We start from the raw sequence: 21,399 nt of genomic DNA, 5'->3' as shown, positions 1-21,399 counted from the left end.
TTCAAATGACAGTATCCTCTTCTGTCCCCAAGGTCATCCAGCATCTTCTTACGTCTTCTTCCTCGTCTTCTTGTCACTTCTATCCGCCCATCTATCTTTCCTTCGATAGCTTCTTTTAGAAGGCAGTTTCTGCGTAAAACATGACCAATCCAATTAGCCTTCCGTTTTCTTATTTCATGTAGGATATTCCTCTGCTCACTGACTCTAATTAACACTTCTTCATTTCTCACATAATCGGTCCAACTGATCTTCTCCATTCTTCTCCAACACCACATTTCGAAACTTTCCAGATGTTTCTGATCTACTGACCTAAGTGTCCATGTTTCAGCCCCATACAGAGCTATGCTCCAAATGTAGCATTTCACTAGTTTCTTCCTCAAATTTAAGTCCAATTTGCTGGTAAAAAGATTCTTCTTCTTGCTAAATGCAGCTTTTGCCATGGCAATCCTGGATTTAATTTCACAAGTACACCTTCCATCATCTGTTAACAAGCTACCCAAATATTTAAAACATTTCACATTCTCCACTTGTTTTTGGTCTATCTTTATTGTGACTGGGGTTGGTTGTCTCGAAATTTTCATTACTTTTGTTTTCTCCACATTCATTTCCATGCCATAGCACCTTCCAATTTCAATTAGTCTATCAATCATGCCCTGTAGCACAGTTTCTTCCTTAGCCATTAACACAAGGTCATCTGCATATTTCACAGTTTGAATAATTTGCCCTCCTACTTTGAAGTCACCGAGCCCATCCAGAGCTTCCTTGGTAAGGCATTCGCTGTACAAGTTGAACAGAATTGGTGATAAACAGCATCCTTGTCGAACTCCTCTTCCAATCTGCACACTTCCTGTCTCCCCCCTGTCCAGTCGTACTCTAACTTTCTGATCCATGTACAATTTGCTAATCAATCTTCTTTCATGCCAATCGATACCTGTTTCTTTCAGGATCTGCATTAATTTGGTCCAGTTTACCCGGTCAAATGCCTTCTGCCAGTCTATGAAGCAAACACACAGTTCTTCATCTATCTCCAAAGTTCGTTCCGCTATAATTCTCATCATCCCAATTGCATCCCTGGTTCCTTTTCCTCTTCTAAATCCAAACTGATCTTCTCCAAGTACATCCTCTATTTTCCTTTCAATTCTTCTTTTAAGTATCTTTGCTATTATCTTTGCTGTATGTGCAATAAGACTTATTGTGCGATGGTCGCTGCATTTTGTAGCTTTTGTCTTTTTCTTTAAGGCAATCATTGTAACTTCTGTAAAGTCCTTGGGCCACTCTCCACTTTCATATATGGTGTTCATTAGTTTTGTCAGTGTTTTCAAACCACCTTCTCCCAGTAACTTGAGCACATCTCCAGGTACATCATCATCTCCTGTAGCCTTTCCCTTCCTCATTTCCTTGATAGCTTTTTCCACCTCACTTTGTAAAATATATGGTCCTTTCTCGTCTGTATCTACTTCTTCTTCCGGTTCAACTTCTAAGGTTTCTGGCCGATTAGGTCGATCATATAGTTCTGAAATATAATTTTCCCAAATTTTCAGCACTTGCCTCTGATCTACTATTCTATTCCCCTGGGAGTCTTCGATGCCAACATTTTGAATCCCATGATTCTCTTTCCATCCTAGTTCTTTTGTCTTCATGTACATCAAATCATAACGGCCTGTTCTTTGAAATTCCATAATCTCATTACATATCTTCTCAAGATATTCCTTTTTGGCCCTGTCCGTGGCTCTTTTCAATTCATTCCTCAGTCTCCTGTATTTCCTCCTGCCTTCTTCATTGTTGACATTCTTCCATTTCCTTCGCTCCTCCATTTTACTCATCATCTCCTGTGTAACCCATGGTTTTCTTGCTATCTTCTCAACTTTACCTACCAAATCACTGATAGTATCTAACATGCATTCTTTTATATCGTTCCACTGCGCTTCAGCATTTCCGCTTTCACCTTCAATTGCACCGAGTTTCTCTTCTAGAGTCTCTTGCACGCTTTGTCTTTGAGCATATAACTTCTCCAAATCCCATCTGGGTCTGCGCTTTCGAAATCCTATAATTTTCTTCAACCTGGTTCGGAACTTGGCAACCAGCAAGTTGTGGTCAGAGTCAATGTCTGCCCCAGGAAGCGTCTTCACATCCTTCACACTGTTTCTGAATCGATGTTTCACAAGGATGTAGTCCAGCTGATGCCTCTTCCAATCCCCAGGTGCCTTCCATGTGTAAATTCTTCTCTTTGGCTTCTTGAACCAAGTGTTGGTAACAATCAATCCATTTCGTTCACAAAAGTCAATAAGCATTTGACCTCTGTGATTCCGTCTTCCTAGTCCATGTGATCCAACAATATTCTGATATGGTTCATCTCCAACAATGCTGTTCCAGTCTCCCAATATGATGCTGTTTGTGTCTCCTCTTCCATCTTCCCACATCCACATCAAAATAAATACAAGCAGTAATTTAAAAGTTTGTTTATTAGCGACACTGCAATGGCCCAACTTTCCTTTTTCTGAATTTTGAAGTCATGTAATTGCATTTTAAATTCCCTAGAAGGGGATGAAGATATATGAGAACATTATTGGAAATATATCCGAAACACATTTCCCTACCACTCTCAGCACAAAACTTTTACACGGGAAGTTTCATGAGAGTGACACGAAGTAATCTGGAATCAATCCTCCCGCATGGCATCAGCCATACGACCTCTGTTCGCGCGATGTTGTAATGAGAACCGATAGTCACACGCATTAGGCATGCAATTGAGTATATGGAGATTCTGTCTAGGATAAAAACTATTTTCCTTACCGTACCTTCTGCTGTAGTATTAAACTCTTAAAGTTCTCTGTAACAAGCCGTGGAGGACCATAGGTTTGTGAGACGTCGAGGCTCCCACAGTTTCTAGACAATCGGCTCGAAGATGGCGGTGACGTCAGCCTCACGCAAAGGCCACCCTTCACCCCTAGGAAGATTCTGATTCTGTTAGAGACGGGTCGACCCCACGGCCATAGTAGGGCTGGAAGGGTTAGGTCAGTTTAAAAATCCAGTGATCTCATCTGGAATCGATAACGCGACTTTCGGACCTGTAGAACAGTGACTCTATCAACTATGCTCAATGATGCCTCTGGGTTTGTGTTATGTCTTACAAATCTGAGTCAACTGGCGTGACCTGTCCTGTTGCTTTCCTAGCGCAATACGGGCACCTCTTTCCGATTCTTAGCTTGAAGGTAGTATTTGCTTGCCCACTTCGTTTTTGTTTCATAATTAACCTCTTAATTTGGCCGCGCCATAGCTCAAGCGGTTAGTTGCTGGCTTCCCACCGCGGCGGTCCGGGTTCGTTCCCGGGTCTGGTCAAGTGGGATTTGTGGTGGACGAAGTGGCGCTGGGGCAGGTTTTCTCAGAGTACTTCGGTTCCCCTGCCAATCTTCATTCCACCAATTGCTCCACAATCACCTTCACCTATCATCTGGGGCTGGTACAATAGGCCAGAAGTGGCCACAGTACAAGGGACTTAGTCCCTCCCCACTAGCAATAAAAAAACCTCTTCCTTTCATTATTCGAGACTTCGTATTATTTTTATTTTTTAGAAGTTGCAATGAAACAAATTTCAGAACTGTACGTACATTAAGCGGCCTTGTGGACGTGTCGAAGTTGCCCCAACTCACAAACTCGCAAGTTGACTTCACTGATAGTGAGAAATAAACAGGAAAATCAAGTTAGAAAGAAATTAGTTTCACCTTCTAGATTTCAAGTCTCATAAATATTCGGCTGTTTATGTCGAATTTAGATGCAGTAAACCTATAATTTAAAAATTCAATTAAACTTAACTCACGAGATAACGTGCTAAACTGGTGCAAACGGATCATACGTGTAATGCGGAATGGCAGTCAAGCCATATTTCTATTGTTAGCAATTAAAATAGCTTATGTTACAAATTATTATTATTATTATTATTATTATTACGTTCTGTTCAATCGTTTTTATAATATGCCATAATTGTTACTATATTTTTGCACGTAAATAAAAATGAATTGAATTGAATTATTATTTTCACGTACACATACTATAATTATTATTATTATTATTATTATTATTATTATTATTGTTATTATTATTATTACTACTATTATTGCTGTTGCTTCGGTTGTTTCCTTCTCTGGATTAACGTGTTTTTCCTCCAGTGCTCACCTTTAATTAGTCTTTGAATTTATGTTGTGTTTATCCATAATGTAATTACTTCTATCTACACTGTGCTGTGTCTGTAATTGACCTTGTGGCTGTTGGCTCAACACATAAATATTAAAGAATTCAACTGAATTCAAATTAATTAAATTTTTATTCGTGGAATCTTCTCTGATTCAAATTGGTCAAATTTCCGTGTCGTTATTTTGAATATATAAAGAGAGAAGTGTTAACAATTTTTTAAATTCTTTGAAAACTTATTTTCGTGAAAACATTACCCTAGATTGCGTTGCGCCAAATTTTCTGCCCCTCACAATCTATTAAATTGAGCAGGTGTTTATTATAGACTGCAGGAAATTAAGTTATGATGCTTGGACAGCCTATAATGGCATAACACCATACAAACTTTCATTACATTCGGCCAATTAGTTCAAAAATTGAAAGAGAGGGAGACACACATGGCAATCACATGCACACATTTTCTTTATTTTACAAATAAAATAGGGCTAAAAATGGAAAAGAAATTTTACTTTAACATGAAATGTAGAATGATTTTTCATTTGAAAGCTATCAAGGAGGAACAGATATACGAAACACACAGGAAAATCTGCGTTTGTTTATATTCTTCCCTATTTCGCGAAGTTACGGATTCTCATCATCCCAATTCATTCATAACATACACTTAACTAGATGTGAGAAGTCATCTGGGGTCAGCAGTTCAAACGTTACATTGGTTAGTCACACTCGTGGCTCAGTCACCCCCTCTGATTAAACAGTAGCATGTTTTCAACCCACAGTTGATGTGTCAACTTTCCACATCGACAAGCCAATTTATCAATAAATGGGGCATGGTATTACTTCTGCAAATACGTTGTGCAAATATACCGACAAGTATAGCAAACTAATTATTCTTTGACCATCAAACTTATAGAAAGAGCATCAACGCCATCTGTTACTGGTTTTACGATTTATTTGACGACACTTTGCAGTATACCACAGGCCTTATATCCGTCGGACTAAATGCCTATAAAGTAGGAATATGAAACATGTGCAGGGAGGGATGTCAAAAGGAACCGGCTATATTACATCTCCAATAATTCCCTGAAAGGACTTCCAAACACAAGAACTTTAAACGTGGTATCCGGTAACTCTACTGGACTGAAACGTGTATAATTATGTAATTCGAATTTCCTTGTTTTATGGTCCCCGTATTTTTCCCTTGGCACTACAGCCCCAGTGGTCCTAGGCCTACCTCCATGAACTCCGTTCACTTCGTTTTTTTAAATCTTACACATTCGGTAGGACTCCTTGGGCGGGTGATCAGCCCGTCGCAAGGCCTCTACCTGTATACAAACACAGAAAAACGCACGCACACAAACTAAACATCCATGCCCTGAGTAGGATTCGAACCCACGATCCCGGTTTCCAAGCGAGTAAAGACAGTATATGCCTTAGACCGCTCGGCTACCCGACCATGATCCCCGTATAGTGATGGAAAATAATATATGAGAGATTAGTTATCGTGAAGATATAAACACATGACTGAAAAGAGAAGATATAGTAAGATTTATCAAGTCACAGAGGATAAGATGGTTGGGACATGTCGAAAGACTGGAAGATAATGCAAAGACAAAGAGAATGTTAAAAGGAAAGCTATATTCCAAAAGAAGAAAAGGAAGACCCAGGATGAGATGGCTAGACGATGTTGAGAACGACCTGAAGAAGATGAAGGTGAAAGGATGGATAGAGAAGATGAGGAATAGAGAGCAGTGGAGACTGGTTGTAGAGGAGGCCAAGGCTCACCCAGGGCCGTAGCTCCGAGTGGTAGGTAGGTAGTGTAGGTGGGTAGGTACGTGGGTGGGTAGGTACGTAGGTGCGGACTGGTTGTAGAGGAGGGACTGGTAGGTAGGTTGGTAGGTAGGTAGGTAGGTAGGTAGGTAGTGTAGGTGGGTAGTGTAGGTGGGTGAGTGGTAGGTAGGTGGGTGGGTGGGTAAGTAGGTATGGCCTTAATGTCCGTATGTCTAACTTTCCCAACTGATTTTGAAGCGACTGACAGATTGTAGTGAGATTTCACATGAATGTCACACCACTGGAGGCCACTTCACCTCGGATGTAATTCCATGTAATCTGTTAGACATTTAACGACTTCGTGGAGGAAAGTGGTGCCACCCCCTTGTGCCATTAGATGAATACAGCGTGTAATTCCGAAAGGTAGATACGGCTAAATATCTACCAGACCAACGGCACCACACACCAGAAGGTGACAAGTAATATTCACAATTACCGACGTAAACCTCGACCCCACTTCACGATCTACTTCATAACCTCCTGCAATAAAAGCCAACAGCATATCAGTCCATAAACTTTTGATGTAGACGGTGCAATTCCAACTTAGAGCGCGCAACGCGTATTTGTTAATGTCGTTCTTCGTGATTCTTCATAAAATATGTGAAACCTCTCTGTATTTTATGTGAAATTTAATAAAATAGTTTCAACTCTACCACACATATTGTGACATGACGCCTGAAAGCTGCAATCTGCCCATCTGCTGGGCTTAGGCTACGCTGAGCCCTTTCTCGTGGCTACACGGAAGGCGGCGCTGCTGCACGGCGAATTGTTGGAACACGTTTCCGTAGTAACGAAGGCGACTGAAGGAGCAATAATTTTGGAGACGTCGATTCCTAGCCAACGCATTCAGAAACGTTTCCGTTACAAGGGATGGGTAAAGGCTGTTCACACGGCAACGAACAGGTCAAAACACAGTAACGGCTAGGAAGGCGAGAACTCTACTGTTGGAGGTGATCTTCGTACAGTTCGATCGAAACCTACCTCAAGAAGAGAACTGAGCAGCAGAAGACAGAATAGGACAGAACACGGAAGAAGAAGTCAGAAGAAGTTAGAACTGAAGTCTTTAGTTTATGTGGTGTCATCATTGTTCGTAGCTACGCACTGTTATGGTTACAGTAGGATTGTGCTACAACTAATTATAGTTCCGCCTGGTGAATATCCAGTAAATTGATTCATCTAATCCGGAAATCATTAATTACCTGTCGCGGTACCAGGATCGTGACAATATATATTTCGTGCCTTTAAGATTTTTTCCCACATTATGCATAATTTCTATCTAACCGTAGATTCAATTAATGTAACTTGCATGCATCTGTGTAATAATATGGGCAGTAATATTCATTCGTGTAAGTTGCTTTTGCCAAGTTAATAATATTATGTAGATTAAGAAGGTATCTGGTTTTACGTTTCGTTTTATATTCACAGAACCGAACGGATATCCATATCCTGATGTCCATATTTTATATTAAATGGCGAAGCTGCATGGAAGAGAATGGAGGTATAGCTCCATGTATTATTAAATTTGGCACTAAATTGGAAGTGATTGGTCGGCTTTAATCTCTAGGTGCTTTATCTCACGAGGTTAGTTTTACTTTATCTATTTGTAGTATATTTAATTACACTGTAATGCATATTATTTGACGACACGTGATTGAATAATAGTAAATAATTAAGCAGAAAATAATGCGGAAGGAACCGCTCTCGACTTAGTTTTGAAGTATTACCCGGCAGTAACCAGTAGAAGCTAAGAAAAATCAAGAAAACATCAATCAGCATGTTGTGTGTTACAACACACGTGTAAATTCGAAGCTATGACCACCGAAACACATGTAAAAAGAGTTGAATTTTGAAGCAACCTGCTCAGTTTGTACCTCACGAGAACAAATTTCGCGTACTTAATAGGCAGACGGCTGGATGGGCCCCAGAGCCGGCCTAAATATTTCGACGAAGACAATATTATCTGCCCCTTCTCGGAATCGATTCCTGGTCGTGAAGCCCGCAGTCAGTGACTATAATGAAAAGTACGTATAATAACACTAGCATGTTAAGTCGATCTGAAAAAAATTACAATATTCCATATGAGTTTCTTGTAAGATTTATGTAGATTTAATTTTATCCAAACGTAACAGCCACAACATTTACTGCAAGCTCCAAATACTAAATTTCATACAAAAAAAGAACGGATAACGGCTCTCCTAAATGGGTTCAATTCTTGTACTTTATACAAGGACGAAAAAATGACAGAGAACCTAAACATGTTCAACGATTTCTTCAACAGCAGATTATATTTTTATTCAGTTGCGGTGAACTCACCCCTTACTATAAGGTCGGAGGCACAGTCTTTCACCCCATCCAATTTGAGAAACTGCAGTACTCCTTAATAAATTATAATTGGCCGAAACACCAAAGGGATTTCAGGAAACAAACAAGACTCCTTGGTACGATACAAAACCTCAAAACGGTGTTTTACTGAAATGCGTAAGAACTAGTCGAGAGTTAAAGACCTCCGTTGCTGAGATAGCTTGTTTGTGGGCTACATTCTGCAACAAAGCCTCTCAAAGAAACCGACAGTGTTCTTTTTTAAACAGATATTTATTCAAACAGACGAGCCTAACAAGTGGATACAAAAGAATGATTTTTAAAATAAAAAAGCAGAAGAAAATTATATTACAAAAGAAATGTATATGAAAATGAGAGAATTGGCCTTTTATTCTCTCAACAAAATCTGATACTTTCCTCTGACTAGGGGCAGCATAAATCCCCCGGTCACTCAGCTCCCTTATTACAGAGAATCAACTTTAAAATATATGTAAAAATACAGTTCGCAATACGCAGGGAACATATTACTCCTCTGCTACAAAAATAAACCGGGCAATGTTCTTTAGGAAATAACCCGTTGTTTACTGTGAGAACCACATGAAACACACAGCTACACTCTGTGGGCAGAATGCAGAGCTACAAAATGCTAAAGTAGGTAGTACGTACAGTAACCACTGATCTTTAGGAACTTAAAGCTGATACGGTTCTACGACTTTTGTTTTATTAAAACGATTTATCTTTCGGTCAGTAATTATGACTGTGTAGAATTCCTTTATTACAGCTATAATAAGCTTAGTTACAGGCCTATAACATATTCACTTTGTGGTCTTCTTGGTTGTGACAATGTATAGTCTCATAGATGGATGTCGACGTTTCGGGGGAAAATTCTGTCTCATTCTTCGAGGTTGATTGGTTGGAAGAGAAATTTTCTAGGTGTTATACAAAGATTCCAAGAACGTTGGTCACAGAGATCTGGGAAGGGGGAGAGTCAAGGAACTGAAGACCCACTCGATCTAGCAGGAACAACTATTAGGATAACATCCTTTCAGTGGGCAGATATTTTATTGCGTCACTGCTAAAGATGGAGGAACCATGTTCCTCCGAAAGATCTGTGTCCGCTTATTAGACTATATGGTGTCACAGCTCAGAATACCACTATCTGAACAATCGTTGCCATTAAAACCTCAGAATCTGTAGGCTACGAGTATATCATACACGCTGCTAGCTGCTAGTCCTTTATTCCATATTTATTAATTCCGTTATATCGAGGGCTAGATTTTAATTTTCTGAACTGCTCATGGATTCAGTTATTGAAGAACGCTGCTTATTACTTTCTATTGAGCTTAAACGAAATATAATTAAAGCTAGAAGAAAGGTAGAAAAGGAAGTAAGAAAGAGCAAGGGAGAAAGAAGGAAATATTAAAGAGTAAGAGAGAAGCATGTAGAAAAAGAGTAAGAAGAAAATACGGAAAGACTACAGAAGAAGGTATAAGAAGGAAAAGTAAGTGAAGGGTACGAAAAAGAATAAAGGCAGAAAGGATTAGAGCGAATATGATCCATCACATAAAGAATGATTGGAGATTAGATTATGGAAATAAAATATAATAATACCTATGTAAGATATGAGGTTTTCACGGCGGTGACTATGAAGAAAGCAGTCTTCTGGGATTTGGCACCTTGTATATGTGGTGTTAACCCATGTTTCGGAGGAATGTATCGCCTCCATCTTCAGGGTAGAAGGAAAAATATAAGAAATCCGCAGGCGAAGAGACCGTGAGGACCGGTACAAGCAGTCCTTCATGGGAACACCTGACTCGTGCACGGAAGATAAATTGTAGCAGACCTCAGAAACCAGAAGACTCAAATTTGTAACACAAAAGTCTGCAGTCCTTGCTGTACATCATAAAACGTTATTCAGAGTTTAAGGAGCATTGGTTTTATGTAGGAAAACCATAAATTCCGCATGAACACGAAATCTGTATCACCGAAATACAACATAACACTTAGAGAATATTATTCAATCTCTCTCATTTAACTCCTTGTATATTTAAATTTAAAATATGTTTGAGAAGCAAAATAATTTTAAAAGTGTTTGAAATAAAAACGTCTGCTGGAATATAACGAATGTAAGTTGGGGGATTTTAGTCCTGTTAAGCATTTAACAAGGGGGAGGTAGAATACTAAATTTAAAAACTAAGGATTCACAACCTACTTCTCTTCTACTACCGAAATCATGGGTGATCATAATTTGAACATTACAAAGGCATTTCAATTTCGACAAGTTCCCTGAAGAGAAATGTACTGCCAATTAGAATAAAACTTTCTGTTCTGTATTTTTTGAGGAGGGAAGGATTATAATTGAAGAGAGAAAGAATGAGGATTTAAACCTTCGCCCTATTCCAGTAGCTCGCTATATACTTGTAAATTTGATATTCCTCCTCCTTGTTTTGAATTCTAATGTGATTGGGTGATTCTGCAAGAAAGAATGGGAGTACGACAGAAACGAAATCTCGCTAATGAAGAAGCACGTACTGCAGTGCAACAAGAAGTAGGCACTGCAACGAATGAAGTTAAGTCCAGACCACTCTAAGAAGAATATTTTCTTCTAAGAGGAGCATATAGCAGGAGAATTGAGAGATTTTATAAAGGAGAGACTGGTCTCTTTTATTCCTATTCTCTGCATTGCTTTGCTTAAGTGGGCAAACCGAGAATGAGATTATCAAGAGATTCAGAACATACAGGATAACGAGACCTGCATAGAAGTTGAAAACGTCACAGGAACAGAATATCTGGAAGAACTAAGAAATGGGCAGTAGGGTGGTTTTGGAAGTAAGAGACTAGAATAGTGTATTTCTAGACAGGCAAATTTTGAAGAGTCATTTAAGGAGACCAAAGACCGACTTCGGGCTGTATATCTATAAAAGAAGAAGAAGAAGGAGAGAAAAACTTAAAATAGAAACAATATAATTTTGTTGGGCTTTACGATTTCACAGCACTGGCTATAAAGAGTTCTGTCTTCCGGGACGTAATACCGTGTAGTTCGGGAAAAGTTAAATACAATTCGTGGTAAGGATCTAAGAGTAAGCGAAGCAGGACACCAGCAGGAAGTGCTCAGTGAGCAGAACAAACCGCGTACTATAATTCACAGGATTACGTAGACTGCGAGGGTACACACAAGCCAAGTATTCAGCTCCCATTTCCTCTCTCCGATACATATGGTAAATCAGTAACGTACAGGAGAAGAGTAAACTGGCCCTGAAGATGGCTCCTTTTATTCTCACTGAGATACTTCATAATTTTCTCCAGCCTTTCCAGCGAAATTAAAGGTTAATACCTCGTATATGAAACGACAGCTTCCTTGCAAGGAAGTTCCCGTACATTACTNACAGGTTCTGAATAGGCAGTTTCATCTTTCCCGCTGAGTAATTTGTGTCAGTCAATTGTACAAAAACAAAAAAAAAAAAAAAAAAAAAAAATAGGAAATCGTCGATCACAGAAAATTCCCCGTGAACACATGTAGCTCCGTTGCAGGAATGAGGATGGTCAATTGGACCTCAGAATTGCCCCATATTATCGTTTGTTACAGTTCTTAATAACATCTGACGTAATGGACGACTTCGTGTGCTACTTTATGAAGCCAGCCAGTTGGGTGGTTCTAAGAGATAGGAAGGTGGAAAAGGTATTTTTCTGAAGTCCGGACAATATTGAGGAAGGCTTCTTTACAACGACAGAGGTTGGAAGCGGAGCCCACTAGCCAGGTAACACTGTAGTAGTATAATCAGAAGATTCAGTACCCTTAATACCAAATCTAGCCTTTCGGCAAGTCCGAGAATTCATTTCAGCTATCTCGCACTATCGCAACCTACTTGCCTCCGGTTCAGTAATATACTCCTCCTCGGTTTTGGAAATCATTCTCCAAGAGCTTTTCACACTAAGTTTCCTTATGCACGCCTTGTGTTCTGCAACTGAAATAGATGCCCTGTCCACCGTCGTCGATTCCAGCACAGAATGGAAAACTGACCAGCACAGGTGTACGTCAACCAATAAACTTATAAAAGTATAATGTGGCCAGTGAACCTTTACTCTGCTTGCAAACAAATAATTCAGGAAGGAGCTAAAATGCTGCGTATGTTACTTTTTTTGCCAGAGGTACAGTCATATTCTCTCCAGCGTTTATAGATTTTTTTTTTCCTTGGCACTACAGCCCCAGTGGGCCTAGGCCTACCTCCATGAACTTCTCCGTTCACTTCGGGTTTTCTACATCTTAGACATACGGTAGGACTCTTTGGGCGGGTGATGAGCTCGTTGCAAGGCCTCTACCTGTACACAAACACAGAAAAGCACATACAAACATCATGCCCTGAGTGGGATTCGAACCCACGATCCCGGCTTCCGAGCGAGCGAGGACAGTGCACCGCTCGGCTACCGTGACCGATATTTTAATAATTAATATTTCTGCATACTTTCAAAAAAGAAAATTATTAAGGTTTATGAATAACTTTAAGGTCTATTAACACTTTCCCTTAAAAACAATAAGAGGATAATAGCACATAAACTACTGAGTCAACGAAATAATGATCACACATATACTCCCACCCGCCTTCTAGTACCTACACTCTTCGGTGTACCTTAGTTCAATCCCCCTCACTCTCGGGGCAACAGGATTTTCTTCTGTCTTTTCGTGTCAAAGGCTTCATCAGTTTTGTCGCTTTGTTTCGCCATGGAGAAGCCTGAAATACTGGAGATGCGCAGATAAGGCGGAAGTGCAGGTGGTCAACTTTAATCCGTGTTCATTCCATTGTTGATGCACGTAGTGAAGCAAAAATGCAAAAAATATGGTAATTAAGTAACTAACTCCATGGTGCTGAGTTCTCCTTGAGAAGCCACCAGTTGCTCACCTTCTCAGTAATTTCCAAATATTTCATGGAACTCGAACGTCTATTACCGTGTTCACAAAACCCTACCACTGGTCCCAAAACTCAGCCAGAATAATCCAGTCCATTCCACCCCATTCTATTTTTCTAAGATCCATTTTAATACTATCCAAGCACGTAGGCCTAGATTTCTTAATGACCTCATCCTTTTGGGCATTTCCACCAAAGTGCTGTGTGTATTCCTATTCGCCACCATGCATGCTACGTGCCCTGACAATCTCATCTTCCTTGATTTGATCACTGTATTTGGCGAAGAGTACAAGTTATGAATTTCTTCATTAAACAAAAACGGATAGAGTAAAGACAAAGTCGCCCTAACATTTCTACATTATTCATAAATATAAATTAATTAAAAAATATGTTAAACTACAGATACTTTATTTAGTATCATTACAGACGTATCGAAACGGACACTTTTTGATACAACTGAGAAACACAATCAATCACTCAGAGCTCACCGGAAAAACAAGCAAGCATAGTCAAACGTCCGACCGTAGCGTCTGAAAGCCGCGACTCTGAAGATTACTGTATTCTGAGATAACACGTTCTATTATCTGGTAGATTAACGACGTTTCGGTCGTATGCGCTGCCTTAATCTTCAGGGTGAAAAGCAGCAGGAAGAGTGTCTGCTTGCTTGACTTACTTGTAGAGCCTAAAGATGAAAGCAGTACTCTCTTCTTTAACGACGTTTCGGAAGTATGTGCTGCCTTCATCTTCAGAGTGAAAAGCAGCAAGGAGAATGTCTGCTTGCTTGACTTACTTGTAGGGCCTAAAGATGAAAGCAGTACTCTGTTCTTTAAAGACGTTTCGGAAGTATGTGTTGCCTTCATCTTCAGAGTGTAAAGCAGCAGGAAGAATGTCTGTTTGCTTGACTTACTTGTAGGGCATAAAGATGAAAGCAGTACTCTCTTCTTTAACGACGTTTCGGAAGTATGTGTTGCCTTCATCTTCAGAGTGAAAAGCAGCGACAAGAATGTCTGCTTGCTTGGCTTACTTTTAGAGCAGTAAGCTCTTCCTGCATGTCAATAAACTTACAGCAGACTAAGCGGCAACACATCCCCGAGGAAAATATTCTACAAGTACTGGCACAGTGTCCTAAGTAATTATGCCGCCCGGTGTCTGCAAATAGACTTGAGTTCTCAGGGACGTGAGAAAGAGAACTGCAGAGAATAGAAACACAACAAGCAAACTAAACTGTCATGCAGCCTACGGCACCAGCCTTCAGGCTACTCACGCTCCAGGAACGTAGTAGATATTTTACGCAGGAAATCTTGTCTTCTATGACGTCGAAGTTTACAGTTATGAAAACTAAGGAGCAAGCAGATATACTGGGTTTTCGGACTTTGTTCATCTTCTGGATTCTACATAACTTAGAAAGATCACTAGGTTATTTAGAATCCGGACGATGGACAAAGTCCGAAAACCCAATATCTCTGTGTGTTATACACCATCGTCAGAACCATACAGTATCTACTTAAAGAGCAAGATATAACAGAAGGAAAATTACTACAATTTAACTTAAACACCTTAATTACAACTCTTTGGCTAATAATGATAACTTCAAATATACATATCGGTACTTTTTTCTTAGCAATTTACTAAACAACAATTAAGAATTACGCATTTAGACTCAATGTGACTTACTTGCAAGAGGTATGATTGAAACATACAGAAGCACAACGTCCGCTGTTATTTTGTATGAGTGTTTGTGAAGAACGTGCAGAGATGATAGGCGGATTATGAGAGGGGAAGAATGGAAAGAAATTGGAGTATGAGGAACTTCATTATTTGTGCTCTTCACAATGATAAACTGAAGAAGGATTTTCGGGGCGCGTAGCACAAATATCACCACTATCAGCACGATTCTGGAAGAAAATCAAATTTCGCTGAAATAAATTGCAGGTTCTGATAATACCAATGAACCGGAGCAAGCCTATAGTCGCAAGTGAGTTGCATGCAGAGACTCAAATGAATCTGATATACCTTAGTCTATTTAAGCATAGGCCGATTAGAGTGACCTCGCGGTATAAGGCATGATCTGTCTCCGCTAGCTAGAACGCTGGGATCGTGGGTTCGAATCCCGCTCAAGGCATGGATGTCTGTGTTGCGTGCGTTTATTCTGTGTGTTGTTCTGTGTATAGGTAGCGGCCTTGCGACGGGCTGATCCCCCGCCAAAGGAGCCCTACTAATTGTATACAGGATCAAAAAAATGAAAACGTGGCCAAGGGTCAACAAAGGGCTGTAGAGCAATAAAAATAATTTGAGCATAGACTTCACATATTCGCACTGAGCCCGGTTCTTGAAACCTTAAAGTCGTTTTTTACTGTGGCATATGAGAAATCAATGTAATAAAAGTAGGTAAAAGTAGAGGTATCCCTGTAACAGGCTGTGGAGGCCCATAGGATTGTGAGATGTTGAGGTTCCCACATTTTCTTGGCAATCGGCTTATAGATGGCGGCAAGGTTGTCAGCCCTACGCGCCGGCCGCCCTTTACCCCCAAGAATATTCCAAGAATATTCCTGGTACTCATTTCTGTTAGGCTGAGTCGACCCCAGGGTCATAGTGCGGCTTGGAAGGATTAGGTCGACTGAAGAAAATCCAATGACCTCATCGGGACTTGAACCCACGACCTTCCGGCTTGTAGCATAGTGCCTCAATCAACTACGCTACCGCGTGCCCCCCCCCCGAAATCAATGTAATATTTAACGATATCCAGTGCAAACGCTGACGTCCTCTTTCAATATTTCTTCTTTTAACACTTTAACACAGATTTAATTTGACCTTCCAGTAACATCTCTCCTCTGTAGGCATTTTGAGCAACATTTTCTAATGCTTTCTTATTCGTCAGCACTCACCGTTCATGTTATATGTCCACCCCAAATCATCCTATGCGAGTCGATCATGTGAATAAATTTAAGAAATTTTCCAGGACATAAGAGGAAAGAAATACCAAGAGACTGAAGAAAATTATACAATGATGCGCCTTATAACTGTTAATTTCCATCAGATATCGCATTACTTGGATTCCAACAAGAAAGGATTAGAAGGGCGGAGTGTATTGTATGCATCTGATTTGTGAGTTGTGAAGGGAAGAGACCAGTTGAAAGTTTCAGACTAGACGGGAAGATAATATGTTCTATAGAAACGTGCTGGAAGTGTGTGAAGTGGATTTATTTACTCAAGTTAGGGATCAGTGGATGGCTCTTGCAAATATGGCAACGAACTTCCGGGTCCCATAAAAGTCGGAGGGTTTATTTAATAGCTTCAGAGAGTATTAGCTTCTCAGAGACTCTGCTCCGTGGAGGTAGTATTGATATTATTACTTTACGTTAGCCTACAAATTCTCCGCTAGTACTGTGTTATGAAAGAACCATGGTGCTTCACTATTCGTTTTAAATTTATGTCAAGGCAGAGGGGGGGGGGATCATTCCGCTTCCTGTCCTTTGATCAGCTGCACTGATGTATAAACGTAGTGAAAATAGGTTAAGTTGTCTCTGGTCATCTGTCGGTAAAACGCGATCTCAGGAACTCTCGACAGGACTACACTATAACACACTCACTGTTTATTAAACTGAACATCAATCAGCCATTTACTGCAGTTTCACAAAACTTACAAATTGGGTTCATGAGTAATCCTCCCCAACATACACTTTTGCGCATACCTTCTATATCCATGACGTCAGCAATGTAAGAATATTCACTGAAGTCTCTACAGAATATTCCCCCTTCAGTAATTAATCCACTCACTGTACTTTACATGAAAAGGAACAAAATGAGTACGTCTGTGTTCCTGCCTCCGTAATATGACATTAAGTAACTGAAAGCTATTTGTGACGCTGGTAAACATATCATCACATTAAAGGCTAAACCACCTTTTAACCTGAAGATGGAGTCAGCAGGTTCTTCCGAAAACTTAATATCAACAATACTAAACATCTTCATATCTCTTGGGCTCTGTTTATGGTTGTTCAGGTACTCACAAAAATTCACGCTTTTTATGAAACCAAAATATTATGTAATTATTAACAGAAGTTTACAGCTGGTCCCTATCCTGAGGCCAATGGATCCAGTCCACAAATTATCATTCGATCGCTTTAGAATCTATTTTATTATTATCCTCGAAATATACCTAGGTTTTCTAGTTGGTCTCTTCCTTCTAGTTTTCCGATTACATATTCCACATATATTTCTCATTTCCCCAATGTGCGTTAGAAGCACAACCATCTGCAATATATGAGTGCTGTTAAGATAATTGTATTTAAAACGTAAAGTACGAGGCCTAGTCGGAAAGTAATTGGCCACTTAATGTTTGTTCTTGTCTCTACAAAGTCATTTATGACGTGTCCTGCTATTGATAATACCGCCAGCCGAGAAATTCGCGCTGTTATCGATTTATTCCTGCTAGAAATAAGAGTGCTGCCGGAATCCATCGTGAATTATGCGACGCCGTCTACTGCCAAAATGTAATGAGTGTAGGAACTATAAGACAATGGTGTGGAATGTTTAAAGATGGCTACCGTGACCGGCACTTAGTATTTTGAGTTCACTGCTTCTAGGGGTTGGAGATAAGCATATGTTAAACTAATATTTGGGCAATATTACAGAGCCTGAACGATAGGTCTGTGAAGTAAAATGTATGTTATAAATCTAGTGAATTCGTGTATGCTGAATGCGGTGAACGCTGTTTTTAAGGACTCGTACACTAAATTTAGGGTTCAAATTATTCTAGGGGATTCTATGTTTTTTTCACATTTGTCTATAAAATATTGTAACGTACATAGCTAGGCAACGGCGCGATGAACATCTCGCGTAAGCGCACTCAACAATAGGACGATTGTTTACAGCTCGTTGCTACGTAACAGTAAGCGCGACAATGGACTGGCGAGGTAGCTATCATGTGATTGGCTTTCTATGGGATCCGTGCCGCGACCGTTGCTATGCAATGTTTCGGTTAACACGTTTCAACAACAGAGTCTATGTTTTCTACGTGGTCCGTGTGGAGGCTATATAAAGAAGACATCTATTAACACGTTTAACATTTTAAATGTAAATATCCTTTACATTATGACAAACGGCTTACTACTGCAGACAATGACTCCAACGAAAGAGAGACCAGTCCTCTCGTCAGAGAGGGCCCCCAATAATAACAAGACCGAAACTGTCAAACAGTAATATATATCTGGCCATAAGCCCACACTGAGCTCGACATCAAGACTGACTGACTGACTGACCGTCAGTCGCAATGTGATTTGAACTTGAACAAGTTTTCAGTTTCTAAGTGACAGTCACAGACTTCTGAGCTTTCAGTGGAAGACGGCCACGGAAAGTTCGTCGTGTGAAGACTTGGTGTGTGATTAGAAGGCTTCATTTATGTGTAATCCAGTGAGACTGCTATAATTTCTGCGTTGAGATCCATTGCCAAGAGACGACTAGTGAAGACGGAGAATTCTAGTGCGTGTGCAACGGTGAACTGGAAACTGCGTAAATCAGCGATAGCGTTGTATTGTCTGTAGTAAATTTCATTAAGAGAGGTTGTAATCAAAGTGATAATAAATCTAATCACCCGAACTAGAACCTGTCATTCCCGTCACGCGTACCACCCCACACGTGGCAATATATAATAATAGAAGTTTGCTCTGACTGATCCCAAAGTCTGCGACGCTCAATGACTGTATAAGAAGACGCACTGTGTGGCACATAGAAGCAGAGGCACACCAGTCTGTGGAGCTCTGGAACTGTTATGTGCAACAGAAACTGGAGGTTCAATAACGGCCACGTCAAAACCGTATTCTGTAGCTAAATGCAGTTCAGAGTTCATATAATAGCCAAATTCACAGGTTTCTCTTTTATGTTATATTCCGGTTTATTTCTCACTCTTCCAAGTAAATGTTTTCTGACAGCTTTACAATAAATATTCTTGCGAGGAGATGGGTAACTTCACACAGCTGTCACTGTCTAGAGTGTACATCGGAGAGTGTCGAGTGATGAATTACGAACTGGAGAAGGTTTTGGAAGATGTTATTCTGGCCTAACCGAGATACTATCCCAATATTTGCCTGGAAGGTCTGAAGAAAGATACAGAAATCTTTCAAAACAGGCAGTGCCTAGGCACATATCCGAACTGAGGGCCTCCCGATATCAAAGTATGTGGAATTATTGCTAGATTGATCTGTTCGGTGTGTTTTTGTCGAAGCTACATATCCAGATTACTGTAGCTCCTTTAGTTGGGGCGCCCTGATAATGCTTCTCGCAGATGACATATACAAATCGCTGAGTTCATCATTATACAACTTTCAACAACGGGATAGTTTAGACAACCACAACCAATAGCTTAGTCCCTAAGGGTGCTTATAGCCGGTCACGGTAGCCGAGGGGTCTGAGGCATGCACTGCATATGCTCGCTCGGAAGCCGGGATCGTGGCTTCGAATCCCTCACAAGGCATGGTTGTTTGGTGTGTATGCGTTTATTCTCTTTGTGTTGTCCTGTGTTTAGGTAGAGGCCTTGCGACGATCTGAGCACCCATCCAAGAAGTTCTACTGTCTGTAAAATAATCATGAAATTGAGAAATCAGCCCTTTGCTCCATAGTGGGGGCGAGAGAAGAGGAATAGGTGTGCTTATACCTCATTAGATATATTTTCTTCTAGGGTTCACGTCAAGGAAGGCTTATCTTCCACAGATTTCAGGTACACTTAAGGTAATAAGGAGTGCATTCGCCAAGCCACTCCTATAATGATGGATGTGCTACAGATTATTAAGCAGGAGTCTCAACACAGGATGAATGTTTCCTTCATTACTGTAGTCTGACATACTGAACAGTTTCAGTAAAAACTGGTACTCGTTCTTATGAAATGGATTTTGACTGCTGTCATTCTTAATAGGCCAGTATTTTTGTAACATTCTGTGTGCACACAGAAATGTTCCCTTCTTAATTAGATACGATATTCTGAGAAATTTATTGCCACACACTCAAAATGAATTACTTTCCCTCACAGTTAATAAACCATAATGAAGAAAATATCTACATATTTGTACTCCATGAAGGATCTATTTTTTCGGAGCAGACTGAGCAATGAATCAGTCTACGCCAGCAGCTATGGTGATTCATGCATCAGTATCGAAAGCACAACTTAATCATTTCTGATTTATCTCAAACAGAACTCAAACATTCAAATAAAAGTTGTTTGTGCACTTCTCCACACTGAAGGCTATACACGACGAAACTCATATGCTGGATAACAGTGACCTTCGGAATCAAAGGACCAGGATGCCTGTCAGTTTAGACGTAGCTAAAGAAATGTTTATTTGGCTTATGGAGTGAATCAAAGAACAAAGTGATTATTTGTTTCTTTATGCTTGTTTGAGAAATGCAATTCTGAACACTAAAGCTTCCTCTTTAAACAGCTCATTCGGTGATTCTAGAAGATTATGCATGTCCACGTCGGTAGCCACGTGCACGGTCTGATACTATTCAGGCTATCCGAGAACAAGACCAAATCACATTTGGATCTCAGAGAGTTTCCTGCTCTCTTCTGCGATACTGGCCACTAGCGTGGTAGGCTTGTGGCTCCAAATCCAAGGAATCATACGGCTAAGTAAAAAGCAAAATGAATTACAGAAGAAGGAGATCTGGGAAGAACTAATAGTCTAATTTCTTTCACTACACGTTGAGTATCTGATACGACACGGACCGCACAGAAAACACCGCGTGACTCGAACCCGGAACCTCTGGATCTAGACCACAGAGACGGTCTCTACCAGTGTACACAATAGCCAAACATCCGTCCGTCCAATTATCAGTCCCCCCATTCCACTCTGTCTCCTTTAGACGGCGTTCCATAAAAAAGCATGTACAGTGTATGTATAAATATTTTCTTCAAGCAAAGACATGCCCCGGGAGAGCCGATGTTCAAGTCACCCTCCTTCTCTGTTTCTTATGCATACTAAATGCATCACGACTGTGGCGACCACGAATACGTAACCCTCATTTATGTTATAGCAAACACGGTAACAAAACGCGATTAAAATAGTTTGCGAGGCGACGTATTTTAACTTTCGTTTTAAGATAACTTATTTGTAAGATAGATCGGTTATAAATATTGTACTACACGTGTATGCGAAATCAACCCGCA

General features: G+C 40.2%; 1 protein-coding gene across 6 annotated transcripts in view; it reads right to left on the bottom strand.

Annotated features, from left to right (window-relative positions):
• LOC111874353 (5-hydroxytryptamine receptor) overlaps positions 1 to 21,399 on the bottom strand; it is a 644,097-nt gene that overhangs the window by 205,146 nt on the left and 417,552 nt on the right. The gene's annotated exons all lie outside the window — the stretch shown is intronic.

This window comes from Cryptotermes secundus, unplaced genomic scaffold (genome assembly GCF_002891405.2).
Source record: "Cryptotermes secundus unplaced genomic scaffold, Csec_1.0 scaffold49, whole genome shotgun sequence".
Lineage (NCBI taxonomy): Eukaryota > Metazoa > Arthropoda > Insecta > Blattodea > Kalotermitidae > Cryptotermes > Cryptotermes secundus.
The sequence above is the reverse complement of the archived record's forward strand: the minus strand, read 5'-3'. Positions and strand labels throughout refer to the sequence as shown.